Here is a 23,518-nt window from a genome sequence, read left to right as displayed (position 1 = left end):
TAAATAGGACTATAGACCATGAAGATATTCCAGGTACGAGGCTTAAGGATTTTCCTGGCTGAGACTTTATGCTGCAGTGTCAAATGGGTTGACTTGGCAGCCAGTAAAACTTGGCAGACATGGGGATGTAGCTCTGTGGTAGAGCGCATGCTTTGCATGTATGAGGCCCCGGGTTCAATCCCCGGCATCTCCAGACTTTTGCCATGCTTGTCTCGGATTTTGGCAGAAAACAAGGCTGGCTATCAGTATTAAGGAAGAGATATGTCATGCAACTGGGATACCAACCCCACTTAAACTGTGAGACGTTTGCCTTGAAAAAACCCATGAAATGGGGCTATCTCATTTTTGATGCTTATACAACAGAAGAATCTTACTTGTTTAAGCCATCAAAGTGATGATTAATCTTGGCAATCTTAATACATTTAGGATAGAAATCTGTGGCAGCCCTCTTGGTCATTGGTAAGGGTTCTTCCTCGAAAGCAGAGACTCTTACTTTTCTGGTAACTTTGAGGGGGAGTGGCAGGTAATATTGATGATGTGCATCTGTCTGCTCCTGGTCCCCACCCTCCACAACCTTTCTTGAGCGAGAGATAATTTTGGTGCTACGGAAGTTTGCCACTACTCCTTCGATAGCTCAGTTGGTAGAGCGGAGGACTGTAGCATAAATTCAGGCATCCTTAGGTCGCTGGTTCAAATCCGGCTCGAAGGATTTTGTGGTTTAATTTCCATGGCTTTTGCTTTGAATCAACAATACCTTCCATTGACTATGAAAAATTCCCAGAGCTTCGATAAATACCGGAAAAGAAGCGTACTCTATCTGCTTTCAAAGGGAATGGATGACATAGTCGTCGCTAGGGGAGGTGTGAAGAACAGTCAAGGAAACCTGCTGATCAGAACTAATACCAAAGCATTGCATTAATATATGTATGCCCTTGGCAGACTTCCAATTGCACTGCTCCAAAGGTAGCTGCTTGGCAGCCAATCACACTATGACTTGCCTTCAATTTGAATGTATACCGATGGGCAAGAGGGAATATCCAATGGAATCATCTCCCGAAAGGCTGAGCAAGCAGGAAAGTAGACCAATAGTTGTCACATTTTTGGGAATCCTGAGAAGTTTTGCATTCCAAACTGAGCAAATAAAAGCCCTGCCGGAGAATCGATCCCTGATTGCACTAAATATATGCTCCATGAAGACAGTTCACACGTGAGGTGTGAGCAATTCCAAGCCTGACACTTTACATTCTAGTCTCAAATCGAGACTTTGCAGTCCATGGGCTTCAGAGTCTCCTTGCATCCAGCAAAACGTTAGAGTGCAGTCGAGGGGATGTAGCTCAGTGGTAGAGCGCATGCTTCGCATGTATGAGGCCCTGGGTTCAATCCCCGGCATCTCCAGGAGTCTCTGTTCTCTATCTTGGCTTTTTCCAGAAGGCTAGCCTGCCATCTTGTGGAAAGTAGAGGTTTCTCCGGCAGTTGGGGGTCAGAACCCCGCTTAAATTGTTTGCTTTGAAAAATGTGTTTGGAGTAGGCATAGTTTCCACTTTTCAAGAAAATCTGAGAATTTTGCTTGCCAAAAGGAGGAAATAAATGCCCTCTCTGAGGATCGAACTCAGGACCTTCAGATTATGAGACTGACGCGCTGCCTACTGCGCTAAGAAGGCTGCACACAAGCATCTCTAAATAGGACTATAGACCATGAAGATATTCCAGGTACGAGGCTTAAGGATTTTCCTGGCTGAGACTTTATGCTGCAGTGTCAAATGGGTTGACTTGGCAGCCAGTAAAACTTGGCAGACATGGGGATGTAGCTCTGTGGTAGAGCGCATGCTTTGCATGTATGAGGCCCCGGGTTCAATCCCCGGCATCTCCAGACTTTTGCCATGCTTGTCTCGGATTTTGGCAGAAAACAAGGCTGGCTATCAGTATTAAGGAAGAGATATGTCATGCAACTGGGATACCAACCCCACTTAAACTGTGAGACGTTTGCCTTGAAAAAACCCATGAAATGGGGCTATCTCATTTTTGATGCTTATACAACAGAAGAATCTTACTTGTTTAAGCCATCAAAGTGATGATTAATCTTGGCAATCTTAATACATTTAGGATAGAAATCTGTGGCAGCCCTCTTGGTCATTGGTAAGGGTTCTTCCTCGAAAGCAGAGACTCTTACTTTTCTGGTAACTTTGAGGGGGAGTGGCAGGTAATATTGATGATGTGCATCTGTCTGCTCCTGGTCCCCACCCTCCACAACCTTTCTTGAGCGAGAGATAATTTTGGTGCTACGGAAGTTTGCCACTACTCCTTCGATAGCTCAGTTGGTAGAGCGGAGGACTGTAGCATAAATTCAGGCATCCTTAGGTCGCTGGTTCAAATCCGGCTCGAAGGATTTTGTGGTTTAATTTCCATGGCTTTTGCTTTGAATCAACAATACCTTCCATTGACTATGAAAAATTCCCAGAGCTTCGATAAATACCGGAAAAGAAGCGTACTCTATCTGCTTTCAAAGGGAATGGATGACATAGTCGTCGCTAGGGGAGGTGTGAAGAACAGTCAAGGAAACCTGCTGATCAGAACTAATACCAAAGCATTGCATTAATATATGTATGCCCTTGGCAGACTTCCAATTGCACTGCTCCAAAGGTAGCTGCTTGGCAGCCAATCACACTATGACTTGCCTTCAATTTGAATGTATACCGATGGGCAAGAGGGAATATCCAATGGAATCATCTCCCGAAAGGCTGAGCAAGCAGGAAAGTAGACCAATAGTTGTCACATTTTTGGGAATCCTGAGAAGTTTTGCATTCCAAACTGAGCAAATAAAAGCCCTGCCGGAGAATCGATCCCTGATTGCACTAAATATATGCTCCATGAAGACAGTTCACACGTGAGGTGTGAGCAATTCCAAGCCTGACACTTTACATTCTAGTCTCAAATCGAGACTTTGCAGTCCATGGGCTTCAGAGTCTCCTTGCATCCAGCAAAACGTTAGAGTGCAGTCGAGGGGATGTAGCTCAGTGGTAGAGCGCATGCTTCGCATGTATGAGGCCCCAGGTTCAATCCCCGGCATCTCCAGGAGTCTCTGTTCTCTATCTTGGCTTTTTCCAGAAGGCTAGCCTGCCATCTTGTGGAAAGTAGAGGTTTCTCCGGCAGTTGGGGGTCAGAACCCCGCTTAAATTGTTTGCTTTGAAAAATGTGTTTGGAGTAGGCATAGTTTCCACTTTTCAAGAAAATCTGAGAATTTTGCTTGCCAAAAGGAGGAAATAAATGCCCTCTCTGAGGATCGAACTCAGGACCTTCAGATTATGAGACTGACGCGCTGCCTACTGCGCTAAGAAGGCTGCACACAAGCATCTCTAAATAGGACTATAGACCATGAAGATATTCCAGGTACGAGGCTTAAGGATTTTCCTGGCTGAGACTTTATGCTGCAGTGTCAAATGGGTTGACTTGGCAGCCAGTAAAACTTGGCAGACATGGGGATGTAGCTCTGTGGTAGAGCGCATGCTTTGCATGTATGAGGCCCCGGGTTCAATCCCCGGCATCTCCAGACTTTTGCCATGCTTGTCTCGGATTTTGGCAGAAAACAAGGCTGGCTATCAGTATTAAGGAAGAGATATGTCATGCAACTGGGATACCAACCCCACTTAAACTGTGAGACGTTTGCCTTGAAAAAACCCATGAAATGGGGCTATCTCATTTTTGATGCTTATACAACAGAAGAATCTTACTTGTTTAAGCCATCAAAGTGATGATTAATCTTGGCAATCTTAATACATTTAGGATAGAAATCTGTGGCAGCCCTCTTGGTCATTGGTAAGGGTTCTTCCTCGAAAGCAGAGACTCTTACTTTTCTGGTAACTTTGAGGGGGAGTGGCAGGTAATATTGATGATGTGCATCTGTCTGCTCCTGGTCCCCACCCTCCACAACCTTTCTTGAGCGAGAGATAATTTTGGTGCTACGGAAGTTTGCCACTACTCCTTCGATAGCTCAGTTGGTAGAGCGGAGGACTGTAGCATAAATTCAGGCATCCTTAGGTCGCTGGTTCAAATCCGGCTCGAAGGATTTTGTGGTTTAATTTCCATGGCTTTTGCTTTGAATCAACAATACCTTCCATTGACTATGAAAAATTCCCAGAGCTTCGATAAATACCGGAAAAGAAGCGTACTCTATCTGCTTTCAAAGGGAATGGATGACATAGTCGTCGCTAGGGGAGGTGTGAAGAACAGTCAAGGAAACCTGCTGATCAGAACTAATACCAAAGCATTGCATTAATATATGTATGCCCTTGGCAGACTTCCAATTGCACTGCTCCAAAGGTAGCTGCTTGGCAGCCAATCACACTATGACTTGCCTTCAATTTGAATGTATACCGATGGGCAAGAGGGAATATCCAATGGAATCATCTCCCGAAAGGCTGAGCAAGCAGGAAAGTAGACCAATAGTTGTCACATTTTTGGGAATCCTGAGAAGTTTTGCATTCCAAACTGAGCAAATAAAAGCCCTGCCGGAGAATCGATCCCTGATTGCACTAAATATATGCTCCATGAAGACAGTTCACACGTGAGGTGTGAGCAATTCCAAGCCTGACACTTTACATTCTAGTCTCAAATCGAGACTTTGCAGTCCATGGGCTTCAGAGTCTCCTTGCATCCAGCAAAACGTTAGAGTGCAGTCGAGGGGATGTAGCTCAGTGGTAGAGCGCATGCTTTGCATGTATGAGGCCCCGGGTTCAATCCCCGGCATCTCCAGGAGTCTCTGTTCTCTATCTTGGCTTTTTCCAGAAGGCTAGCCTGCCATCTTGTGGAAAGTAGAGGTTTCTCCGGCAGTTGGGGGTCAGAACCCCGCTTAAATTGTTTGCTTTGAAAAATGTGTTTGGAGTAGGCATAGTTTCCACTTTTCAAGAAAATCTGAGAATTTTGCTTGCCAAAAGGAGGAAATAAATGCCCTCTCTGAGGATCGAACTCAGGACCTTCAGATTATGAGACTAACGCGCTGCCTACTGCGCTAAGAAGGCTGCACACAAGCATCTCTAAATAGGACTATAGACCATGAAGATATTCCAGGTACGAGGCTTAAGGATTTTCCTGGCTGAGACTTTATGCTGCAGTGTCAAATGGGTTGACTTGGCAGCCAGTAAAACTTGGCAGACATGGGGATGTAGCTCAGTGGTAGAGCGCATGCTTTGCATGTATGAGGCCCCGGGTTCAATCCCTGGCATCTCCAGACTTTTGCCATGCTTGTCTCGGATTTTGGCAGAAAACAAGGCTGGCTATCAGTATTAAGGAAGAGATATGTCATGCAACTGGGATACCAACCCCACTTAAACTGTGAGACGTTTGCCTTGAAAAAACCCATGAAATGGGGCTATCTCATTTTTGATGCTTATACAACAGAAGAATCTTACTTGTTTAAGCCATCAAAGTGATGATTAATCTTGGCAATCTTAATACATTTAGGATAGAAATCTGTGGCAGCCCTCTTGGTCATTGGTAAGGGTTCTTCCTCGAAAGCAGAGACTCTTACTTTTCTGGTAACTTTGAGGGGGAGTGGCAGGTAATATTGATGATGTGCATCTGTCTGCTCCTGGTCCCCACCCTCCACAACCTTTCTTGAGCGAGAGATAATTTTGGTGCTACGGAAGTTTGCCACTACTCCTTCGATAGCTCAGTTGGTAGAGCGGAGGACTGTAGCATAAATTCAGGCATCCTTAGGTCGCTGGTTCAAATCCGGCTCGAAGGATTTTGTGGTTTAATTTCCATGGCTTTTGCTTTGAATCAACAATACCTTCCATTGACTATGAAAAATTCCCAGAGCTTCGATAAATACCGGAAAAGAAGCGTACTCTATCTGCTTTCAAAGGGAATGGATGACATAGTCGTCGCTAGGGGAGGTGTGAAGAACAGTCAAGGAAACCTGCTGATCAGAACTAATACCAAAGCATTGCATTAATATATGTATGCCCTTGGCAGACTTCCAATTGCACTGCTCCAAAGGTAGCTGCTTGGCAGCCAATCACACTATGACTTGCCTTCAATTTGAATGTATACCGATGGGCAAGAGGGAATATCCAATGGAATCATCTCCCGAAAGGCTGAGCAAGCAGGAAAGTAGACCAATAGTTGTCACATTTTTGGGAATCCTGAGAAGTTTTGCATTCCAAACTGAGCAAATAAAAGCCCTGCCGGAGAATCGATCCCTGATTGCACTAAATATATGCTCCATGAAGACAGTTCACACGTGAGGTGTGAGCAATTCCAAGCCTGACACTTTACATTCTAGTCTCAAATCGAGACTTTGCAGTCCATGGGCTTCAGAGTCTCCTTGCATCCAGCAAAACGTTAGAGTGCAGTCGAGGGGATGTAGCTCAGTGGTAGAGCGCATGCTTCGCATGTATGAGGCACCGGGTTCAATCCCCGGCATCTCCAGGAGTCTCTGTTCTCTATCTTGGCTTTTTCCAAAAGGCTAGCCTGCCATCTTGTGGAAAGTAGAGGTTTCTCCGGCAGTTGGGGGTCAGAACCCCGCTTAAATTGTTTGCTTTGAAAAATGTGTTTGGAGTAGGCATAGTTTCCACTTTTCAAGAAAATCTGAGAATTTTGCTTGCCAAAAGGAGGAAATAAATGCCCTCTCTGAGGATCGAACTCAGGACCTTCAGATTATGAGACTGACGCGCTGCCTACTGCGCTAAGAAGGCTGCACACAAGCATCTCTAAATAGGACTATAGACCATGAAGATATTCCAGGTACGAGGCTTAAGGATTTTCCTGGCTGAGACTTTATGCTGCAGTGTCAAATGGGTTGACTTGGCAGCCAGTAAAACTTGGCAGACATGGGGATGTAGCTCAGTGGTAGAGCGCATGCTTTGCATGTATGAGGCCCCGGGTTCAATCCCTGGCATCTCCAGACTTTTGCCATGCTTGTCTCGGATTTTGGCAGAAAACAAGGCTGGCTATCAGTATTAAGGAAGAGATATGTCATGCAACTGGGATACCAACCCCACTTAAACTGTGAGACGTTTGCCTTGAAAAAACCCATGAAATGGGGCTATCTCATTTTTGATGCTTATACAACAGAAGAATCTTACTTGTTTAAGCCATCAAAGTGATGATTAATCTTGGCAATCTTAATACATTTAGGATAGAAATCTGTGGCAGCCCTCTTGGTCATTGGTAAGGGTTCTTCCTCGAAAGCAGAGACTCTTACTTTTCTGGTAACTTTGAGGGGGAGTGGCAGGTAATATTGATGATGTGCATCTGTCTGCTCCTGGTCCCCACCCTCCACAACCTTTCTTGAGCGAGAGATAATTTTGGTGCTACGGAAGTTTGCCACTACTCCTTCGATAGCTCAGTTGGTAGAGCGGAGGACTGTAGCATAAATTCAGGCATCCTTAGGTCGCTGGTTCAAATCCGGCTCGAAGGATTTTGTGGTTTAATTTCCATGGCTTTTGCTTTGAATCAACAATACCTTCCATTGACTATGAAAAATTCCCAGAGCTTCGATAAATACCGGAAAAGAAGCGTACTCTATCTGCTTTCAAAGGGAATGGATGACATAGTCGTCGCTAGGGGAGGTGTGAAGAACAGTCAAGGAAACATGCTGATCAGAACTAATACCAAAGCATTGCATTAATATATGTATGCCCTTGGCAGACTTCCAATTGCACTGCTCCAAAGGTAGCTGCTTGGCAGCCAATCACACTATGACTTGCCTTCAATTTGAATGTATACCGATGGGCAAGAGGGAATATCCAATGGAATCATCTCCCGAAAGGCTGAGCAAGCAGGAAAGTAGACCAATAGTTGTCACATTTTTGGGAATCCTGAGAAGTTTTGCATTCCAAACTGAGCAAATAAAAGCCCTGCCGGAGAATCGATCCCTGATTGCACTAAATATATGCTCCATGAAGACAGTTCACACGTGAGGTGTGAGCAATTCCAAGCCTGACACTTTACATTCTAGTCTCAAATCGAGACTTTGCAGTCCATGGGCTTCAGAGTCTCCTTGCATCCAGCAAAACGTTAGAGTGCAGTCGAGGGGATGTAGCTCAGTGGTAGAGCGCATGCTTCGCATGTATGAGGCCCCGGGTTCAATCCCCGGCATCTCCAGGAGTCTCTGTTCTCTATCTTGGCTTTTTCCAGAAGGCTAGCCTGCCATCTTGTGGAAAGTAGAGGTTTCTCCGGCAGTTGGGGGTCAGAACCCCGCTTAAATTGTTTGCTTTGAAAAATGTGTTTGGAGTAGGCATAGTTTCCACTTTTCAAGAAAATCTGAGAATTTTGCTTGCCAAAAGGAGGAAATAAATGCCCTCTCTGAGGATCGAACTCAGGACCTTCAGATTATGAGACTAACGCGCTGCCTACTGCGCTAAGAAGGCTGCACACAAGCATCTCTAAATAGGACTATAGACCATGAAGATATTCCAGGTACGAGGCTTAAGGATTTTCCTGGCTGAGACTTTATGCTGCAGTGTCAAATGGGTTGACTTGGCAGCCAGTAAAACTTGGCAGACATGGGGATGTAGCTCAGTGGTAGAGCGCATGCTTTGCATGTATGAGGCCCCGGGTTCAATCCCTGGCATCTCCAGACTTTTGCCATGCTTGTCTCGGATTTTGGCAGAAAACAAGGCTGGCTATCAGTATTAAGGAAGAGATATGTCATGCAACTGGGATACCAACCCCACTTAAACTGTGAGACGTTTGCCTTGAAAAAACCCATGAAATGGGGCTATCTCATTTTTGATGCTTATACAACAGAAGAATCTTACTTGTTTAAGCCATCAAAGTGATGATTAATCTTGGCAATCTTAATACATTTAGGATAGAAATCTCTGGCAGCCCTCTTGGTCATTGGTAAGGGTTCTTCCTCGAAAGCAGAGACTCTTACTTTTCTGGTAACTTTGAGGGGGAGTGGCAGGTAATATTGATGATGTGCATCTGTCTGCTCCTGGTCCCCACCCTCCACAACCTTTCTTGAGCGAGAGATAATTTTGGTGCTACGGAAGTTTGCCACTACTCCTTCGATAGCTCAGTTGGTAGAGCGGAGGACTGTAGCATAAATTCAGGCATCCTTAGGTCGCTGGTTCAAATCCGGCTCGAAGGATTTTGTGGTTTAATTTCCATGGCTTTTGCTTTGAATCAACAATACCTTCCATTGACTATGAAAAATTCCCAGAGCTTCGATAAATACCGGAAAAGAAGCGTACTCTATCTGCTTTCAAAGGGAATGGATGACATAGTCGTCGCTAGGGGAGGTGTGAAGAACAGTCAAGGAAACCTGCTGATCAGAACTAATACCAAAGCATTGCATTAATATATGTATGCCCTTGGCAGACTTCCAATTGCACTGCTCCAAAGGTAGCTGCTTGGCAGCCAATCACACTATGACTTGCCTTCAATTTGAATGTATACCGATGGGCAAGAGGGAATATCCAATGGAATCATCTCCCGAAAGGCTGAGCAAGCAGGAAAGTAGACCAATAGTTGTCACATTTTTGGGAATCCTGAGAAGTTTTGCATTCCAAACTGAGCAAATAAAAGCCCTGCCGGAGAATCGATCCCTGATTGCACTAAATATATGCTCCATGAAGACAGTTCACACGTGAGGTGTGAGCAATTCCAAGCCTGACACTTTACATTCTAGTCTCAAATCGAGACTTTGCAGTCCATGGGCTTCAGAGTCTCCTTGCATCCAGCAAAACGTTAGAGTGCAGTCGAGGGGATGTAGCTCAGTGGTAGAGCGCATGCTTTGCATGTATGAGGCCCCGGGTTCAATCCCCGGCATCTCCAGGAGTCTCTGTTCTCTATCTTGGCTTTTTCCAGAAGGCTAGCCTGCCATCTTGTGGAAAGTAGAGGTTTCTCCGGCAGTTGGGGGTCAGAACCCCGCTTAAATTGTTTGCTTTGAAAAATGTGTTTGGAGTAGGCATAGTTTCCACTTTTCAAGAAAATCTGAGAATTTTGCTTGCCAAAAGGAGGAAATAAATGCCCTCTCTGAGGATCGAACTCAGGACCTTCAGATTATGAGACTAACGCGCTGCCTACTGCGCTAAGAAGGCTGCACACAAGCATCTCTAAATAGGACTATAGACCATGAAGATATTCCAGGTACGAGGCTTAAGGATTTTCCTGGCTGAGACTTTATGCTGCAGTGTCAAATGGGTTGACTTGGCAGCCAGTAAAACTTGGCAGACATGGGGATGTAGCTCAGTGGTAGAGCGCATGCTTTGCATGTATGAGGCCCCGGGTTCAATCCCCGGCATCTCCAGACTTTTGCCATGCTTGTCTCGGATTTTGGCAGAAAACAAGGCTGGCTATCAGTATTAAGGAAGAGATATGTCATGCAACTGGGATACCAACCCCACTTAAACTGTGAGACGTTTGCCTTGAAAAAACCCATGAAATGGGGCTATCTCATTTTTGATGCTTATACAACAGAAGAATCTTACTTGTTTAAGCCATCAAAGTGATGATTAATCTTGGCAATCTTAATACATTTAGGATAGAAATCTGTGGCAGCCCTCTTGGTCATTGGTAAGGGTTCTTCCTCGAAAGCAGAGACTCTTACTTTTCTGGTAACTTTGAGGGGGAGTGGCAGGTAATATTGATGATGTGCATCTGTCTGCTCCTGGTCCCCACCCTCCACAACCTTTCTTGAGCGAGAGATAATTTTGGTGCTACGGAAGTTTGCCACTACTCCTTCGATAGCTCAGTTGGTAGAGCGGAGGACTGTAGCATAAATTCAGGCATCCTTAGGTCGCTGGTTCAAATCCGGCTCGAAGGATTTTGTGGTTTAATTTCCATGGCTTTTGCTTTGAATCAACAATACCTTCCATTGACTATGAAAAATTCCCAGAGCTTCGATAAATACCGGAAAAGAAGCGTACTCTATCTGCTTTCAAAGGGAATGGATGACATAGTCGTCGCTAGGGGAGGTGTGAAGAACAGTCAAGGAAACCTGCTGATCAGAACTAATACCAAAGCATTGCATTAATATATGTATGCCCTTGGCAGACTTCCAATTGCACTGCTCCAAAGGTAGCTGCTTGGCAGCCAATCACACTATGACTTGCCTTCAATTTGAATGTATACCGATGGGCAAGAGGGAATATCCAATGGAATCATCTCCCGAAAGGCTGAGCAAGCAGGAAAGTAGACCAATAGTTGTCACATTTTTGGGAATCCTGAGAAGTTTTGCATTCCAAACTGAGCAAATAAAAGCCCTGCCGGAGAATCGATCCCTGATTGCACTAAATATATGCTCCATGAAGACAGTTCACACGTGAGGTGTGAGCAATTCCAAGCCTGACACTTTACATTCTAGTCTCAAATCGAGACTTTGCAGTCCATGGGCTTCAGAGTCTCCTTGCATCCAGCAAAACGTTAGAGTGCAGTCGAGGGGATGTAGCTCAGTGGTAGAGCGCATGCTTCGCATGTATGAGGCCCCGGGTTCAATCCCCGGCATCTCCAGGAGTCTCTGTTCTCTATCTTGGCTTTTTCCAGAAGGCTAGCCTGCCATCTTGTGGAAAGTAGAGGTTTCTCCGGCAGTTGGGGGTCAGAACCCCGCTTAAATTGTTTGCTTTGAAAAATGTGTTTGGAGTAGGCATAGTTTCCACTTTTCAAGAAAATCTGAGAATTTTGCTTGCCAAAAGGAGGAAATAAATGCCCTCTCTGAGGATCGAACTCAGGACGTTCAGATTATGAGACTGACGCGCTGCCTACTGCGCTAAGAAGGCTGCACACAAGCATCTCTAAATAGGACTATAGACCATGAAGATATTCCAGGTACGAGGCTTAAGGATTTTCCTGGCTGAGACTTTATGCTGCAGTGTCAAATGGGTTGACTTGGCAGCCAGTAAAACTTGGCAGACATGGGGATGTAGCTCAGTGGTAGAGCGCATGCTTTGCATGTATGAGGCCCCGGGTTCAATCCCCGGCATCTCCAGACTTTTGCCATGCTTGTCTCGGATTTTGGCAGAAAACAAGGCTGGCTATCAGTATTAAGGAAGAGATATGTCATGCAACTGGGATACCAACCCCACTTAAACTGTGAGACGTTTGCCTTGAAAAAACCCATGAAATGGGGCTATCTCATTTTTGATGCTTATACAACAGAAGAATCTTACTTGTTTAAGCCATCAAAGTGATGATTAATCTTGGCAATCTTAATACATTTAGGATAGAAATCTGTGGCAGCCCTCTTGGTCATTGGTAAGGGTTCTTCCTCGAAAGCAGAGACTCTTACTTTTCTGGTAACTTTGAGGGGGAGTGGCAGGTAATATTGATGATGTGCATCTGTCTGCTCCTGGTCCCCACCCTCCACAACCTTTCTTGAGCGAGAGATAATTTTGGTGCTACGGAAGTTTGCCACTACTCCTTCGATAGCTCAGTTGGTAGAGCGGAGGACTGTAGCATAAATTCAGGCATCCTTAGGTCGCTGGTTCAAATCCGGCTCGAAGGATTTTGTGGTTTAATTTCCATGGCTTTTGCTTTGAATCAACAATACCTTCCATTGACTATGAAAAATTCCCAGAGCTTCGATAAATACCGGAAAAGAAGCGTACTCTATCTGCTTTCAAAGGGAATGGATGACATAGTCGTCGCTAGGGGAGGTGTGAAGAACAGTCAAGGAAACCTGCTGATCAGAACTAATACCAAAGCATTGCATTAATATATGTATGCCCTTGGCAGACTTCCAATTGCACTGCTCCAAAGGTAGCTGCTTGGCAGCCAATCACACTATGACTTGCCTTCAATTTGAATGTATACCGATGGGCAAGAGGGAATATCCAATGGAATCATCTCCCGAAAGGCTGAGCAAGCAGGAAAGTAGACCAATAGTTGTCACATTTTTGGGAATCCTGAGAAGTTTTGCATTCCAAACTGAGCAAATAAAAGCCCTGCCGGAGAATCGATCCCTGATTGCACTAAATATATGCTCCATGAAGACAGTTCACACGTGAGGTGTGAGCAATTCCAAGCCTGACACTTTACATTCTAGTCTCAAATCGAGACTTTGCAGTCCATGGGCTTCAGAGTCTCCTTGCATCCAGCAAAACGTTAGAGTGCAGTCGAGGGGATGTAGCTCAGTGGTAGAGCGCATGCTTCGCATGTATGAGGCCCCGGGTTCAATCCCCGGCATCTCCAGGAGTCTCTGTTCTCTATCTTGGCTTTTTCCAGAAGGCTAGCCTGCCATCTTGTGGAAAGTAGAGGTTTCTCCGGCAGTTGGGGGTCAGAACCCCGCTTAAATTGTTTGCTTTGAAAAATGTGTTTGGAGTAGGCATAGTTTCCACTTTTCAAGAAAATCTGAGAATTTTGCTTGCCAAAAGGAGGAAATAAATGCCCTCTCTGAGGATCGAACTCAGGACCTTCAGATTATGAGACTAACGCGCTGCCTACTGCGCTAAGAAGGCTGCACACAAGCATCTCTAAATAGGACTATAGACCATGAAGATATTCCAGGTACGAGGCTTAAGGATTTTCCTGGCTGAGACTTTATGCTGCAGTGTCAAATGGGTTGACTTGGCAGCCAGTAAAACTTGGCAGACATGGGGATGTAGCTCAGTGGTAGAGCGCATGCTTTGCATGTATGAGGCCCCGGGTTCAATCCCTGGCATCTCCAGACTTTTGCCATGCTTGTCTCGGATTTTGGCAGAAAACAAGGCTGGCTATCAGTATTAAGGAAGAGATATGTCATGCAACTGGGATACCAACCCCACTTAAACTGTGAGACGTTTGCCTTGAAAAAACCCATGAAATGGGGCTATCTCATTTTTGATGCTTATACAACAGAAGAATCTTACTTGTTTAAGCCATCAAAGTGATGATTAATCTTGGCAATCTTAATACATTTAGGATAGAAATCTGTGGCAGCCCTCTTGGTCATTGGTAAGGGTTCTTCCTCGAAAGCAGAGACTCTTACTTTTCTGGTAACTTTGAGGGGGAGTGGCAGGTAATATTGATGATGTGCATCTGTCTGCTCCTGGTCCCCACCCTCCACAACCTTTCTTGAGCGAGAGATAATTTTGGTGCTACGGAAGTTTGCCACTACTCCTTCGATAGCTCAGTTGGTAGAGCGGAGGACTGTAGCATAAATTCAGGCATCCTTAGGTCGCTGGTTCAAATCCGGCTCGAAGGATTTTGTGGTTTAATTTCCATGGCTTTTGCTTTGAATCAACAATACCTTCCATTGACTATGAAAAATTCCCAGAGCTTCGATAAATACCGGAAAAGAAGCGTACTCTATCTGCTTTCAAAGGGAATGGATGACATAGTCGTCGCTAGGGGAGGTGTGAAGAACAGTCAAGGAAACCTGCTGATCAGAACTAATACCAAAGCATTGCATTAATATATGTATGCCCTTGGCAGACTTCCAATTGCACTGCTCCAAAGGTAGCTGCTTGGCAGCCAATCACACTATGACTTGCCTTCAATTTGAATGTATACCGATGGGCAAGAGGGAATATCCAATGGAATCATCTCCCGAAAGGCTGAGCAAGCAGGAAAGTAGACCAATAGTTGTCACATTTTTGGGAATCCTGAGAAGTTTTGCATTCCAAACTGAGCAAATAAAAGCCCTGCCGGAGAATCGATCCCTGATTGCACTAAATATATGCTCCATGAAGACAGTTCACACGTGAGGTGTGAGCAATTCCAAGCCTGACACTTTACATTCTAGTCTCAAATCGAGACTTTGCAGTCCATGGGCTTCAGAGTCTCCTTGCATCCAGCAAAACGTTAGAGTGCAGTCGAGGGGATGTAGCTCAGTGGTAGAGCGCATGCTTCGCATGTATGAGGCCCCGGGTTCAATCCCCGGCATCTCCAGGAGTCTCTGTTCTCTATCTTGGCTTTTTCCAGAAGGCTAGCCTGCCATCTTGTGGAAAGTAGAGGTTTCTCCGGCAGTTGGGGGTCAGAACCCCGCTTAAATTGTTTGCTTTGAAAAATGTGTTTGGAGTAGGCATAGTTTCCACTTTTCAAGAAAATCTGAGAATTTTGCTTGCCAAAAGGAGGAAATAAATGCCCTCTCTGAGGATCGAACTCAGGACCTTCAGATTATGAGACTGACGCGCTGCCTACTGCGCTAGGAAGGCTGCACACAAGCATCTCTAAATAGGACTATAGACCATGAAGATATTCCAGGTACGAGGCTTAAGGATTTTCCTGGCTGAGACTTTATGCTGCAGTGTCAAATGGGTTGACTTGGCAGCCAGTAAAACTTGGCAGACATGGGGATGTAGCTCAGTGGTAGAGCGCATGCTTTGCATGTATGAGGCCCCGGGTTCAATCCCCGGCATCTCCAGACTTTTGCCATGCTTGTCTCGGATTTTGGCAGAAAACAAGGCTGGCTATCAGTATTAAGGAAGAGATATGTCATGCAACTGGGATACCAACCCCACTTAAACTGTGAGACGTTTGCCTTGAAAAAACCCATGAAATGGGGCTATCTCATTTTTGATGCTTATACAACAGAAGAATCTTACTTGTTTAAGCCATCAAAGTGATGATTAATCTTGGCAATCTTAATACATTTAGGATAGAAATCTGTGGCAGCCCTCTTGGTCATTGGTAAGGGTTCTTCCTCGAAAGCAGAGACTCTTACTTTTCTGGTAACTTTGAGGGGGAGTGGCAGGTAATATTGATGATGTGCATCTGTCTGCTCCTGGTCCCCACCCTCCACAACCTTTCTTGAGCGAGAGATAATTTTGGTGCTACGGAAGTTTGCCACTACTCCTTCGATAGCTCAGTTGGTAGAGCGGAGGACTGTAGCATAAATTCAGGCATCCTTAGGTCGCTGGTTCAAATCCGGCTCGAAGGATTTTGTGGTTTAATTTCCATGGCTTTTGCTTTGAATCAACAATACCTTCCATTGACTATGAAAAATTCCCAGAGCTTCGATAAATACCGGAAAAGAAGCGTACTCTATCTGCTTTCAAAGGGAATGGATGACATAGTCGTCGCTAGGGGAGGTGTGAAGAACAGTCAAGGAAACCTGCTGATCAGAACTAATACCAAAGCATTGCATTAATATATGTATGCCCTTGGCAGACTTCCAATTGCACTGCTCCAAAGGTAGCTGCTTGGCAGCCAATCACACTATGACTTGCCTTCAATTTGAATGTATACCGATGGGCAAGAGGGAATATCCAATGGAATCATCTCCCGAAAGGCTGAGCAAGCAGGAAAGTAGACCAATAGTTGTCACATTTTTGGGAATCCTGAGAAGTTTTGCATTCCAAACTGAGCAAATAAAAGCCCTGCCGGAGAATCGATCCCTGATTGCACTAAATATATGCTCCATGAAGACAGTTCACACGTGAGGTGTGAGCAATTCCAAGCCTGACACTTTACATTCTAGTCTCAAATCGAGACTTTGCAGTCCATGGGCTTCAGAGTCTCCTTGCATCCAGCAAAACGTTAGAGTGCAGTCGAGGGGATGTAGCTCAGTGGTAGAGCGCATGCTTCGCATGTATGAGGCCCCGGGTTCAATCCCCGGCATCTCCAGGAGTCTCTGTTCTCTATCTTGGCTTTTTCCAGAAGGCTAGCCTGCCATCTTGTGGAAAGTAGAGGTTTCTCCGGCAGTTGGGGGTCAGAACCCCGCTTAAATTGTTTGCTTTGAAAAATGTGTTTGGAGTAGGCATAGTTTCCACTTTTCAAGAAAATCTGAGAATTTTGCTTGCCAAAAGGAGGAAATAAATGCCCTCTCTGAGGATCGAACTCAGGACCTTCAGATTATGAGACTAACGCGCTGCCTACTGCGCTAAGAAGGCTGCACACAAGCATCTCTAAATAGGACTATAGACCATGAAGATATTCCAGGTACGAGGCTTAAGGATTTTCCTGGCTGAGACTTTATGCTGCAGTGTCAAATGGGTTGACTTGGCAGCCAGTAAAACTTGGCAGACATGGGGATGTAGCTCAGTGGTAGAGCGCATGCTTTGCATGTATGAGGCCCCGGGTTCAATCCCTGGCATCTCCAGACTTTTGCCATGCTTGTCTCGGATTTTGGCAGAAAACAAGGCTGGCTATCAGTATTAAGGAAGAGATATGTCATGCAACTGGGATACCAACCCCACTTAAACTGTGAGACGTTTGCCTTGAAAAAACCCATGAAATGGGGCTATCTCATTTTTGATGCTTATACAACAGAAGAATCTTACTTGTTTAAGCCATCAAAGTGATGATTAATCTTGGCAATCTTAATACATTTAGGATAGAAATCTGTGGCAGCCCTCTTGGTCATTGGTAAGGGTTCTTCCTCGAAAGCAGAGACTCTTACTTTTCTGGTAACTTTGAGGGGGAGTGGCAGGTAATATTGATGATGTGCATCTGTCTGCTCCTGGTCCCCACCCTCCACAACCTTTCTTGAGCGAGAGATAATTTTGGTGCTACGGAAGTTTGCCACTACTCCTTCGATAGCTCAGTTGGTAGAGCGGAGGACTGTAGCATAAATTCAGGCATCCTTAGGTCGCTGGTTCAAATCCGGCTCGAAGGATTTTGTGGTTTAATTTCCATGGCTTTTGCTTTGAATCAACAATACCTTCCATTGACTATGAAAAATTCCCAGAGCTTCGATAAATACCGGAAAAGAAGCGTACTCTATCTGCTTTCAAAGGGAATGGATGACATAGTCGTCGCTAGGGGAGGTGTGAAGAACAGTCAAGGAAACCTGCTGATCAGAACTAATACCAAAGCATTGCATTAATATATGTATGCCCTTGGCAGACTTCCAATTGCACTGCTCCAAAGGTAGCTGCTTGGCAGCCAATCACACTATGACTTGCCTTCAATTTGAATGTATACCGATGGGCAAGAGGGAATATCCAATGGAATCATCTCCCGAAAGGCTGAGCAAGCAGGAAAGTAGACCAATAGTTGTCACATTTTTGGGAATCCTGAGAAGTTTTGCATTCCAAACTGAGCAAATAAAAGCCCTGCCGGAGAATCGATCCCTGATTGCACTAAATATATGCTCCATGAAGACAGTTCACACGTGAGGTGTGAGCAATTCCAAGCCTGACACTTTACATTCTAGTCTCAAATCGAGACTTTGCAGTCCATGGGCTTCAGAGTCTCCTTGCATCCAGCAAAACGTTAGAGTGCAGTCGAGGGGATGTAGCTCAGTGGTAGAGCGCATGCTTCGCATGTATGAGGCCCCGGGTTCAATCCCCGGCATCTCCAGGAGTCTCTGTTCTCTATCTTGGCTTTTTCCAGAAGGCTAGCCTGCCATCTTGTGGAAAGTAGAGGTTTCTCCGGCAGTTGGGGGTCAGAACCCCGCTTAAATTGTTTGCTTTGAAAAATGTGTTTGGAGTAGGCATAGTTTCCACTTTTCAAGAAAATCTGAGAATTTTGCTTGCCAAAAGGAGGAAATAAATGCCCTCTCTGAGGATCGAACTCAGGACCTTCAGATTATGAGACTGACGCGCTGCCTACTGCGCTAGGAAGGCTGCACACAAGCATCTCTAAATAGGACTATAGACCATGAAGATATTCCAGGTACGAGGCTTAAGGATTTTCCTGGCTGAGACTTTATGCTGCAGTGTCAAATGGGTTGACTTGGCAGCCAGTAAAACTTGGCAGACATGGGGATGTAGCTCAGTGGTAGAGCGCATGCTTTGCATGTATGAGGCCCCGGGTTCAATCCCCGGCATCTCCAGACTTTTGCCATGCTTGTCTCGGATTTTGGCAGAAAACAAGGCTGGCTATCAGTATTAAGGAAGAGATATGTCATGCAACTGGGATACCAACCCCACTTAAACTGTGAGACGTTTGCCTTGAAAAAACCCATGAAATGGGGCTATCTCATTTTTGATGCTTATACAACAGAAGAATCTTACTTGTTTAAGCCATCAAAGTGATGATTAATCTTGGCAATCTTAATACATTTAGGATAGAAATCTGTGGCAGCCCTCTTGGTCATTGGTAAGGGTTCTTCCTCGAAAGCAGAGACTCTTACTTTTCTGGTAACTTTGAGGGGGAGTGGCAGGTAATATTGATGATGTGCATCTGTCTGCTCCTGGTCCCCACCCTCCACAACCTTTCTTGAGCGAGAGATAATTTTGGTGCTACGGAAGTTTGCCACTACTCCTTCGATAGCTCAGTTGGTAGAGCGGAGGACTGTAGCATAAATTCAGGCATCCTTAGGTCGCTGGTTCAAATCCGGCTCGAAGGATTTTGTGGTTTAATTTCCATGGCTTTTGCTTTGAATCAACAATACCTTCCATTGACTATGAAAAATTCCCAGAGCTTCGATAAATACCGGAAAAGAAGCGTACTCTATCTGCTTTCAAAGGGAATGGATGACATAGTCGTCGCTAGGGGAGGTGTGAAGAACAGTCAAGGAAACCTGCTGATCAGAACTAATACCAAAGCATTGCATTAATATATGTATGCCCTTGGCAGACTTCCAATTGCACTGCTCCAAAGGTAGCTGCTTGGCAGCCAATCACACTATGACTTGCCTTCAATTTGAATGTATACCGATGGGCAAGAGGGAATATCCAATGGAATCATCTCCCGAAAGGCTGAGCAAGCAGGAAAGTAGACCAATAGTTGTCACATTTTTGGGAATCCTGAGAAGTTTTGCATTCCAAACTGAGCAAATAAAAGCCCTGCCGGAGAATCGATCCCTGATTGCACTAAATATATGCTCCATGAAGACAGTTCACACGTGAGGTGTGAGCAATTCCAAGCCTGACACTTTACATTCTAGTCTCAAATCGAGACTTTGCAGTCCATGGGCTTCAGAGTCTCCTTGCATCCAGCAAAACGTTAGAGTGCAGTCGAGGGGATGTAGCTCAGTGGTAGAGCGCATGCTTCGCATGTATGAGGCCCCGGGTTCAATCCCCGGCATCTCCAGGAGTCTCTGTTCTCTATCTTGGCTTTTTCCAGAAGGCTAGCCTGCCATCTTGTGGAAAGTAGAGGTTTCTCCGGCAGTTGGGGGTCAGAACCCCGCTTAAATTGTTTGCTTTGAAAAATGTGTTTGGAGTAGGCATAGTTTCCACTTTTCAAGAAAATCTGAGAATTTTGCTTGCCAAAAGGAGGAAATAAATGCCCTCTCTGAGGATCGAACTCAGGACCTTCAGATTATGAGACTAACGCGCTGCCTACTGCGCTAAGAAGGCTGCACACAAGCATCTCTAAATAGGACTATAGACCATGAAGATATTCCAGGTACGAGGCTTAAGGATTTTCCTGGCTGAGACTTTATGCTGCAGTGTCAAATGGGTTGACTTGGCAGCCAGTAAAACTTGGCAGACATGGGGATGTAGCTCAGTGGTAGAGCGCATGCTTTGCATGTATGAGGCCCCGGGTTCAATCCCCGGCATCTCCAGACTTTTGCCATGCTTGTCTCGGATTTTGGCAGAAAACAAGGCTGGCTATCAGTATTAAGGAAGAGATATGTCATGCAACTGGGATACCAACCCCACTTAAACTGTGAGACGTTTGCCTTGAAAAAACCCATGAAATGGGGCTATCTCATTTTTGATGCTTATACAACAGAAGAATCTTACTTGTTTAAGCCATCAAAGTGATGATTAATCTTGGCAATCTTAATACATTTAGGATAGAAATCTGTGGCAGCCCTCTTGGTCATTGGTAAGGGTTCTTCCTCGAAAGCAGAGACTCTTACTTTTCTGGTAACTTTGAGGGGGAGTGGCAGGTAATATTGATGATGTGCATCTGTCTGCTCCTGGTCCCCACCCTCCACAACCTTTCTTGAGCGAGAGATAATTTTGGTGCTACGGAAGTTTGCCACTACTCCTTCGATAGCTCAGTTGGTAGAGCGGAGGACTGTAGCATAAATTCAGGCATCCTTAGGTCGCTGGTTCAAATCCGGCTCGAAGGATTTTGTGGTTTAATTTCCATGGCTTTTGCTTTGAATCAACAATACCTTCCATTGACTATGAAAAATTCCCAGAGCTTCGATAAATACCGGAAAAGAAGCGTACTCTATCTGCTTTCAAAGGGAATGGATGACATAGTCGTCGCTAGGGGAGGTGTGAAGAACAGTCAAGGAAACCTGCTGATCAGAACTAATACCAAAGCATTGCATTAATATATGTATGCCCTTGGCAGACTTCCAATTGCACTGCTCCAAAGGTAGCTGCTTGGCAGCCAATCACACTATGACTTGCCTTCAATTTGAATGTATACCGATGGGCAAGAGGGAATATCCAATGGAATCATCTCCCGAAAGGCTGAGCAAGCAGGAAAGTAGACCAATAGTTGTCACATTTTTGGGAATCCTGAGAAGTTTTGCATTCCAAACTGAGCAAATAAAAGCCCTGCCGGAGAATCGATCCCTGATTGCACTAAATATATGCTCCATGAAGACAGTTCACACGTGAGGTGTGAGCAATTCCAAGCCTGACACTTTACATTCTAGTCTCAAATCGAGACTTTGCAGTCCATGGGCTTCAGAGTCTCCTTGCATCCAGCAAAACGTTAGAGTGCAGTCGAGGGGATGTAGCTCAGTGGTAGAGCGCATGCTTTGCATGTATGAGGCCCCGGGTTCAATCCCCGGCATCTCCAGGAGTCTCTGTTCTCTATCTTGGCTTTTTCCAGAAGGCTAGCCTGCCATCTTGTGGAAAGTAGAGGTTTCTCCGGCAGTTGGGGGTCAGAACCCCGCTTAAATTGTTTGCTTTGAAAAATGTGTTTGGAGTAGGCATAGTTTCCACTTTTCAAGAAAATCTGAGAATTTTGCTTGCCAAAAGGAGGAAATAAATGCCCTCTCTGAGGATCGAACTCAGGACCTTCAGATTATGAGACTGACGCGCTGCCTACTGCGCTAGGAAGGCTGCACACAAGCATCTCTAAATAGGACTATAGACCATGAAGATATTCCAGGTACGAGGCTTAAGGATTTTCCTGGCTGAGACTTTATGCTGCAGTGTCAAATGGGTTGACTTGGCAGCCAGTAAAACTTGGCAGACATGGGGATGTAGCTCAGTGGTAGAGCGCATGCTTTGCATGTATGAGGCCCCGGGTTCAATCCCCGGCATCTCCAGACTTTTGCCATGCTTGTCTCGGATTTTGGCAGAAAACAAGGCTGGCTATCAGTATTAAGGAAGAGATATGTCATGCAACTGGGATACCAACCCCACTTAAACTGTGAGACGTTTGCCTTGAAAAAACCCATGAAATGGGGCTATCTCATTTTTGATGCTTATACAACAGAAGAATCTTACTTGTTTAAGCCATCAAAGTGATGATTAATCTTGGCAATCTTAATACATTTAGGATAGAAATCTGTGGCAGCCCTCTTGGTCATTGGTAAGGGTTCTTCCTCGAAAGCAGAGACTCTTACTTTTCTGGTAACTTTGAGGGGGAGTGGCAGGTAATATTGATGATGTGCATCTGTCTGCTCCTGGTCCCCACCCTCCACAACCTTTCTTGAGCGAGAGATAATTTTGGTGCTACGGAAGTTTGCCACTACTCCTTCGATAGCTCAGTTGGTAGAGCGGAGGACTGTAGCATAAATTCAGGCATCCTTAGGTCGCTGGTTCAAATCCGGCTCGAAGGATTTTGTGGTTTAATTTCCATGGCTTTTGCTTTGAATCAACAATACCTTCCATTGACTATGAAAAATTCCCAGAGCTTCGATAAATACCGGAAAAGAAGCGTACTCTATCTGCTTTCAAAGGGAATGGATGACATAGTCGTCGCTAGGGGAGGTGTGAAGAACAGTCAAGGAAACCTGCTGATCAGAACTAATACCAAAGCATTGCATTAATATATGTATGCCCTTGGCAGACTTCCAATTGCACTGCTCCAAAGGTAGCTGCTTGGCAGCCAATCACACTATGACTTGCCTTCAATTTGAATGTATACCGATGGGCAAGAGGGAATATCCAATGGAATCATCTCCCGAAAGGCTGAGCAAGCAGGAAAGTAGACCAATAGTTGTCACATTTTTGGGAATCCTGAGAAGTTTTGCATTCCAAACTGAGCAAATAAAAGCCCTGCCGGAGAATCGATCCCTGATTGCACTAAATATATGCTCCATGAAGACAGTTCACACGTGAGGTGTGAGCAATTCCAAGCCTGACACTTTACATTCTAGTCTCAAATCGAGACTTTGCAGTCCATGGGCTTCAGAGTCTCCTTGCATCCAGCAAAACGTTAGAGTGCAGTCGAGGGGATGTAGCTCAGTGGTAGAGCGCATGCTTCGCATGTATGAGGCACCGGGTTCAATCCCCGGCATCTCCAGGAGTCTCTGTTCTCTATCTTGGCTTTTTCCAGAAGGCTAGCCTGCCATCTTGTGGAAAGTAGAGGTTTCTCCGGCAGTTGGGGGTCAGAACCCCGCTTAAATTGTTTGCTTTGAAAAATGTGTTTGGAGTAGGCATAGTTTCCACTTTTCAAGAAAATCTGAGAATTTTGCTTGCCAAAAGGAGGAAATAAATGCCCTCTCTGAGGATCGAACTCAGGACCTTCAGATTATGAGACTGACGCGCTGCCTACTGCGCTAAGAAGGCTGCACACAAGCATCTCTAAATAGGACTATAGACCATGAAGATATTCCAGGTACGAG

At 45.2% G+C, this 23,518-nt stretch overlaps 56 non-coding genes across 56 annotated transcripts; 42 read left to right on the top strand and 14 right to left on the bottom strand.

The window, feature by feature from the left end:
• Window positions 1-121: 121 nt before the first annotated feature.
• Window positions 122-193, top strand: TRNAA-UGC (transfer RNA alanine (anticodon UGC)). Its single transcript has one exon. It is a non-coding gene; the product is annotated as a tRNA-Ala (tRNA).
• A 430-nt stretch (window positions 194-623) lies between these two features.
• Window positions 624-709, top strand: TRNAY-GUA (transfer RNA tyrosine (anticodon GUA)). The gene is given in 2 exon segments: window positions 624-660; window positions 674-709. It is a non-coding gene; the product is annotated as a tRNA-Tyr (tRNA).
• Window positions 710-1,323: 614 nt separating this feature from the next.
• Window positions 1,324-1,395, top strand: TRNAA-CGC (transfer RNA alanine (anticodon CGC)). The gene has a single exon. It is a non-coding gene; the product is annotated as a tRNA-Ala (tRNA).
• A 193-nt stretch (window positions 1,396-1,588) lies between these two features.
• Window positions 1,589-1,661, bottom strand: TRNAM-CAU (transfer RNA methionine (anticodon CAU)). The gene has a single exon. It is a non-coding gene; the product is annotated as a tRNA-Met (tRNA).
• Window positions 1,662-1,798: 137 nt separating this feature from the next.
• On the top strand, window positions 1,799-1,870 carry TRNAA-UGC (transfer RNA alanine (anticodon UGC)). The gene has a single exon. It is a non-coding gene; the product is annotated as a tRNA-Ala (tRNA).
• A 430-nt stretch (window positions 1,871-2,300) lies between these two features.
• Window positions 2,301-2,386, top strand: TRNAY-GUA (transfer RNA tyrosine (anticodon GUA)). Its single transcript is given in 2 exon segments — window positions 2,301-2,337; window positions 2,351-2,386. It is a non-coding gene; the product is annotated as a tRNA-Tyr (tRNA).
• Window positions 2,387-3,000: 614 nt separating this feature from the next.
• Window positions 3,001-3,072, top strand: TRNAA-CGC (transfer RNA alanine (anticodon CGC)). The gene has a single exon. It is a non-coding gene; the product is annotated as a tRNA-Ala (tRNA).
• A 193-nt stretch (window positions 3,073-3,265) lies between these two features.
• On the bottom strand, window positions 3,266-3,338 carry TRNAM-CAU (transfer RNA methionine (anticodon CAU)). Its single transcript has one exon. It is a non-coding gene; the product is annotated as a tRNA-Met (tRNA).
• A 137-nt stretch (window positions 3,339-3,475) lies between these two features.
• On the top strand, window positions 3,476-3,547 carry TRNAA-UGC (transfer RNA alanine (anticodon UGC)). Its single transcript has one exon. It is a non-coding gene; the product is annotated as a tRNA-Ala (tRNA).
• A 430-nt stretch (window positions 3,548-3,977) lies between these two features.
• On the top strand, window positions 3,978-4,063 carry TRNAY-GUA (transfer RNA tyrosine (anticodon GUA)). The gene is given in 2 exon segments: window positions 3,978-4,014; window positions 4,028-4,063. It is a non-coding gene; the product is annotated as a tRNA-Tyr (tRNA).
• A 614-nt stretch (window positions 4,064-4,677) lies between these two features.
• Window positions 4,678-4,749, top strand: TRNAA-UGC (transfer RNA alanine (anticodon UGC)). Its single transcript has one exon. It is a non-coding gene; the product is annotated as a tRNA-Ala (tRNA).
• A 193-nt stretch (window positions 4,750-4,942) lies between these two features.
• TRNAM-CAU (transfer RNA methionine (anticodon CAU)) lies at window positions 4,943-5,015 on the bottom strand. The gene has a single exon. It is a non-coding gene; the product is annotated as a tRNA-Met (tRNA).
• A 137-nt stretch (window positions 5,016-5,152) lies between these two features.
• Window positions 5,153-5,224, top strand: TRNAA-UGC (transfer RNA alanine (anticodon UGC)). Its single transcript has one exon. It is a non-coding gene; the product is annotated as a tRNA-Ala (tRNA).
• A 430-nt stretch (window positions 5,225-5,654) lies between these two features.
• TRNAY-GUA (transfer RNA tyrosine (anticodon GUA)) lies at window positions 5,655-5,740 on the top strand. Its single transcript is given in 2 exon segments — window positions 5,655-5,691; window positions 5,705-5,740. It is a non-coding gene; the product is annotated as a tRNA-Tyr (tRNA).
• Window positions 5,741-6,354: 614 nt separating this feature from the next.
• TRNAA-CGC (transfer RNA alanine (anticodon CGC)) lies at window positions 6,355-6,426 on the top strand. Its single transcript has one exon. It is a non-coding gene; the product is annotated as a tRNA-Ala (tRNA).
• A 193-nt stretch (window positions 6,427-6,619) lies between these two features.
• TRNAM-CAU (transfer RNA methionine (anticodon CAU)) lies at window positions 6,620-6,692 on the bottom strand. Its single transcript has one exon. It is a non-coding gene; the product is annotated as a tRNA-Met (tRNA).
• A 137-nt stretch (window positions 6,693-6,829) lies between these two features.
• TRNAA-UGC (transfer RNA alanine (anticodon UGC)) lies at window positions 6,830-6,901 on the top strand. The gene has a single exon. It is a non-coding gene; the product is annotated as a tRNA-Ala (tRNA).
• Window positions 6,902-7,331: 430 nt separating this feature from the next.
• TRNAY-GUA (transfer RNA tyrosine (anticodon GUA)) lies at window positions 7,332-7,417 on the top strand. Its single transcript is given in 2 exon segments — window positions 7,332-7,368; window positions 7,382-7,417. It is a non-coding gene; the product is annotated as a tRNA-Tyr (tRNA).
• A 614-nt stretch (window positions 7,418-8,031) lies between these two features.
• TRNAA-CGC (transfer RNA alanine (anticodon CGC)) lies at window positions 8,032-8,103 on the top strand. Its single transcript has one exon. It is a non-coding gene; the product is annotated as a tRNA-Ala (tRNA).
• A 193-nt stretch (window positions 8,104-8,296) lies between these two features.
• Window positions 8,297-8,369, bottom strand: TRNAM-CAU (transfer RNA methionine (anticodon CAU)). Its single transcript has one exon. It is a non-coding gene; the product is annotated as a tRNA-Met (tRNA).
• A 137-nt stretch (window positions 8,370-8,506) lies between these two features.
• Window positions 8,507-8,578, top strand: TRNAA-UGC (transfer RNA alanine (anticodon UGC)). The gene has a single exon. It is a non-coding gene; the product is annotated as a tRNA-Ala (tRNA).
• Window positions 8,579-9,008: 430 nt separating this feature from the next.
• On the top strand, window positions 9,009-9,094 carry TRNAY-GUA (transfer RNA tyrosine (anticodon GUA)). Its single transcript is given in 2 exon segments — window positions 9,009-9,045; window positions 9,059-9,094. It is a non-coding gene; the product is annotated as a tRNA-Tyr (tRNA).
• A 614-nt stretch (window positions 9,095-9,708) lies between these two features.
• Window positions 9,709-9,780, top strand: TRNAA-UGC (transfer RNA alanine (anticodon UGC)). The gene has a single exon. It is a non-coding gene; the product is annotated as a tRNA-Ala (tRNA).
• Window positions 9,781-9,973: 193 nt separating this feature from the next.
• Window positions 9,974-10,046, bottom strand: TRNAM-CAU (transfer RNA methionine (anticodon CAU)). The gene has a single exon. It is a non-coding gene; the product is annotated as a tRNA-Met (tRNA).
• Window positions 10,047-10,183: 137 nt separating this feature from the next.
• TRNAA-UGC (transfer RNA alanine (anticodon UGC)) lies at window positions 10,184-10,255 on the top strand. Its single transcript has one exon. It is a non-coding gene; the product is annotated as a tRNA-Ala (tRNA).
• A 430-nt stretch (window positions 10,256-10,685) lies between these two features.
• Window positions 10,686-10,771, top strand: TRNAY-GUA (transfer RNA tyrosine (anticodon GUA)). The gene is given in 2 exon segments: window positions 10,686-10,722; window positions 10,736-10,771. It is a non-coding gene; the product is annotated as a tRNA-Tyr (tRNA).
• Window positions 10,772-11,385: 614 nt separating this feature from the next.
• On the top strand, window positions 11,386-11,457 carry TRNAA-CGC (transfer RNA alanine (anticodon CGC)). Its single transcript has one exon. It is a non-coding gene; the product is annotated as a tRNA-Ala (tRNA).
• Window positions 11,458-11,650: 193 nt separating this feature from the next.
• TRNAM-CAU (transfer RNA methionine (anticodon CAU)) lies at window positions 11,651-11,723 on the bottom strand. The gene has a single exon. It is a non-coding gene; the product is annotated as a tRNA-Met (tRNA).
• A 137-nt stretch (window positions 11,724-11,860) lies between these two features.
• On the top strand, window positions 11,861-11,932 carry TRNAA-UGC (transfer RNA alanine (anticodon UGC)). Its single transcript has one exon. It is a non-coding gene; the product is annotated as a tRNA-Ala (tRNA).
• Window positions 11,933-12,362: 430 nt separating this feature from the next.
• On the top strand, window positions 12,363-12,448 carry TRNAY-GUA (transfer RNA tyrosine (anticodon GUA)). Its single transcript is given in 2 exon segments — window positions 12,363-12,399; window positions 12,413-12,448. It is a non-coding gene; the product is annotated as a tRNA-Tyr (tRNA).
• Window positions 12,449-13,062: 614 nt separating this feature from the next.
• Window positions 13,063-13,134, top strand: TRNAA-CGC (transfer RNA alanine (anticodon CGC)). Its single transcript has one exon. It is a non-coding gene; the product is annotated as a tRNA-Ala (tRNA).
• Window positions 13,135-13,327: 193 nt separating this feature from the next.
• Window positions 13,328-13,400, bottom strand: TRNAM-CAU (transfer RNA methionine (anticodon CAU)). Its single transcript has one exon. It is a non-coding gene; the product is annotated as a tRNA-Met (tRNA).
• Window positions 13,401-13,537: 137 nt separating this feature from the next.
• On the top strand, window positions 13,538-13,609 carry TRNAA-UGC (transfer RNA alanine (anticodon UGC)). Its single transcript has one exon. It is a non-coding gene; the product is annotated as a tRNA-Ala (tRNA).
• Window positions 13,610-14,039: 430 nt separating this feature from the next.
• TRNAY-GUA (transfer RNA tyrosine (anticodon GUA)) lies at window positions 14,040-14,125 on the top strand. Its single transcript is given in 2 exon segments — window positions 14,040-14,076; window positions 14,090-14,125. It is a non-coding gene; the product is annotated as a tRNA-Tyr (tRNA).
• Window positions 14,126-14,739: 614 nt separating this feature from the next.
• Window positions 14,740-14,811, top strand: TRNAA-CGC (transfer RNA alanine (anticodon CGC)). The gene has a single exon. It is a non-coding gene; the product is annotated as a tRNA-Ala (tRNA).
• Window positions 14,812-15,004: 193 nt separating this feature from the next.
• On the bottom strand, window positions 15,005-15,077 carry TRNAM-CAU (transfer RNA methionine (anticodon CAU)). Its single transcript has one exon. It is a non-coding gene; the product is annotated as a tRNA-Met (tRNA).
• Window positions 15,078-15,214: 137 nt separating this feature from the next.
• Window positions 15,215-15,286, top strand: TRNAA-UGC (transfer RNA alanine (anticodon UGC)). Its single transcript has one exon. It is a non-coding gene; the product is annotated as a tRNA-Ala (tRNA).
• A 430-nt stretch (window positions 15,287-15,716) lies between these two features.
• TRNAY-GUA (transfer RNA tyrosine (anticodon GUA)) lies at window positions 15,717-15,802 on the top strand. The gene is given in 2 exon segments: window positions 15,717-15,753; window positions 15,767-15,802. It is a non-coding gene; the product is annotated as a tRNA-Tyr (tRNA).
• Window positions 15,803-16,416: 614 nt separating this feature from the next.
• Window positions 16,417-16,488, top strand: TRNAA-CGC (transfer RNA alanine (anticodon CGC)). The gene has a single exon. It is a non-coding gene; the product is annotated as a tRNA-Ala (tRNA).
• Window positions 16,489-16,681: 193 nt separating this feature from the next.
• TRNAM-CAU (transfer RNA methionine (anticodon CAU)) lies at window positions 16,682-16,754 on the bottom strand. Its single transcript has one exon. It is a non-coding gene; the product is annotated as a tRNA-Met (tRNA).
• Window positions 16,755-16,891: 137 nt separating this feature from the next.
• On the top strand, window positions 16,892-16,963 carry TRNAA-UGC (transfer RNA alanine (anticodon UGC)). Its single transcript has one exon. It is a non-coding gene; the product is annotated as a tRNA-Ala (tRNA).
• A 430-nt stretch (window positions 16,964-17,393) lies between these two features.
• Window positions 17,394-17,479, top strand: TRNAY-GUA (transfer RNA tyrosine (anticodon GUA)). Its single transcript is given in 2 exon segments — window positions 17,394-17,430; window positions 17,444-17,479. It is a non-coding gene; the product is annotated as a tRNA-Tyr (tRNA).
• A 614-nt stretch (window positions 17,480-18,093) lies between these two features.
• On the top strand, window positions 18,094-18,165 carry TRNAA-CGC (transfer RNA alanine (anticodon CGC)). Its single transcript has one exon. It is a non-coding gene; the product is annotated as a tRNA-Ala (tRNA).
• A 193-nt stretch (window positions 18,166-18,358) lies between these two features.
• On the bottom strand, window positions 18,359-18,431 carry TRNAM-CAU (transfer RNA methionine (anticodon CAU)). Its single transcript has one exon. It is a non-coding gene; the product is annotated as a tRNA-Met (tRNA).
• A 137-nt stretch (window positions 18,432-18,568) lies between these two features.
• Window positions 18,569-18,640, top strand: TRNAA-UGC (transfer RNA alanine (anticodon UGC)). Its single transcript has one exon. It is a non-coding gene; the product is annotated as a tRNA-Ala (tRNA).
• Window positions 18,641-19,070: 430 nt separating this feature from the next.
• Window positions 19,071-19,156, top strand: TRNAY-GUA (transfer RNA tyrosine (anticodon GUA)). The gene is given in 2 exon segments: window positions 19,071-19,107; window positions 19,121-19,156. It is a non-coding gene; the product is annotated as a tRNA-Tyr (tRNA).
• A 614-nt stretch (window positions 19,157-19,770) lies between these two features.
• TRNAA-CGC (transfer RNA alanine (anticodon CGC)) lies at window positions 19,771-19,842 on the top strand. Its single transcript has one exon. It is a non-coding gene; the product is annotated as a tRNA-Ala (tRNA).
• Window positions 19,843-20,035: 193 nt separating this feature from the next.
• Window positions 20,036-20,108, bottom strand: TRNAM-CAU (transfer RNA methionine (anticodon CAU)). The gene has a single exon. It is a non-coding gene; the product is annotated as a tRNA-Met (tRNA).
• A 137-nt stretch (window positions 20,109-20,245) lies between these two features.
• TRNAA-UGC (transfer RNA alanine (anticodon UGC)) lies at window positions 20,246-20,317 on the top strand. Its single transcript has one exon. It is a non-coding gene; the product is annotated as a tRNA-Ala (tRNA).
• A 430-nt stretch (window positions 20,318-20,747) lies between these two features.
• On the top strand, window positions 20,748-20,833 carry TRNAY-GUA (transfer RNA tyrosine (anticodon GUA)). Its single transcript is given in 2 exon segments — window positions 20,748-20,784; window positions 20,798-20,833. It is a non-coding gene; the product is annotated as a tRNA-Tyr (tRNA).
• A 614-nt stretch (window positions 20,834-21,447) lies between these two features.
• Window positions 21,448-21,519, top strand: TRNAA-UGC (transfer RNA alanine (anticodon UGC)). Its single transcript has one exon. It is a non-coding gene; the product is annotated as a tRNA-Ala (tRNA).
• A 193-nt stretch (window positions 21,520-21,712) lies between these two features.
• On the bottom strand, window positions 21,713-21,785 carry TRNAM-CAU (transfer RNA methionine (anticodon CAU)). Its single transcript has one exon. It is a non-coding gene; the product is annotated as a tRNA-Met (tRNA).
• A 137-nt stretch (window positions 21,786-21,922) lies between these two features.
• Window positions 21,923-21,994, top strand: TRNAA-UGC (transfer RNA alanine (anticodon UGC)). The gene has a single exon. It is a non-coding gene; the product is annotated as a tRNA-Ala (tRNA).
• A 430-nt stretch (window positions 21,995-22,424) lies between these two features.
• On the top strand, window positions 22,425-22,510 carry TRNAY-GUA (transfer RNA tyrosine (anticodon GUA)). The gene is given in 2 exon segments: window positions 22,425-22,461; window positions 22,475-22,510. It is a non-coding gene; the product is annotated as a tRNA-Tyr (tRNA).
• A 614-nt stretch (window positions 22,511-23,124) lies between these two features.
• On the top strand, window positions 23,125-23,196 carry TRNAA-CGC (transfer RNA alanine (anticodon CGC)). The gene has a single exon. It is a non-coding gene; the product is annotated as a tRNA-Ala (tRNA).
• Window positions 23,197-23,389: 193 nt separating this feature from the next.
• Window positions 23,390-23,462, bottom strand: TRNAM-CAU (transfer RNA methionine (anticodon CAU)). The gene has a single exon. It is a non-coding gene; the product is annotated as a tRNA-Met (tRNA).
• Between the last annotated feature and the right edge of the window lie 56 nt (window positions 23,463-23,518).

Source organism: Lissotriton vulgaris, chromosome 1_1 (genome assembly GCF_964263255.1).
Source record: "Lissotriton vulgaris chromosome 1_1, aLisVul1.2, whole genome shotgun sequence".
NCBI lineage: Eukaryota > Metazoa > Chordata > Amphibia > Caudata > Salamandridae > Lissotriton > Lissotriton vulgaris.
This window is presented reverse-complemented; position numbering and strand designations above follow the sequence as displayed.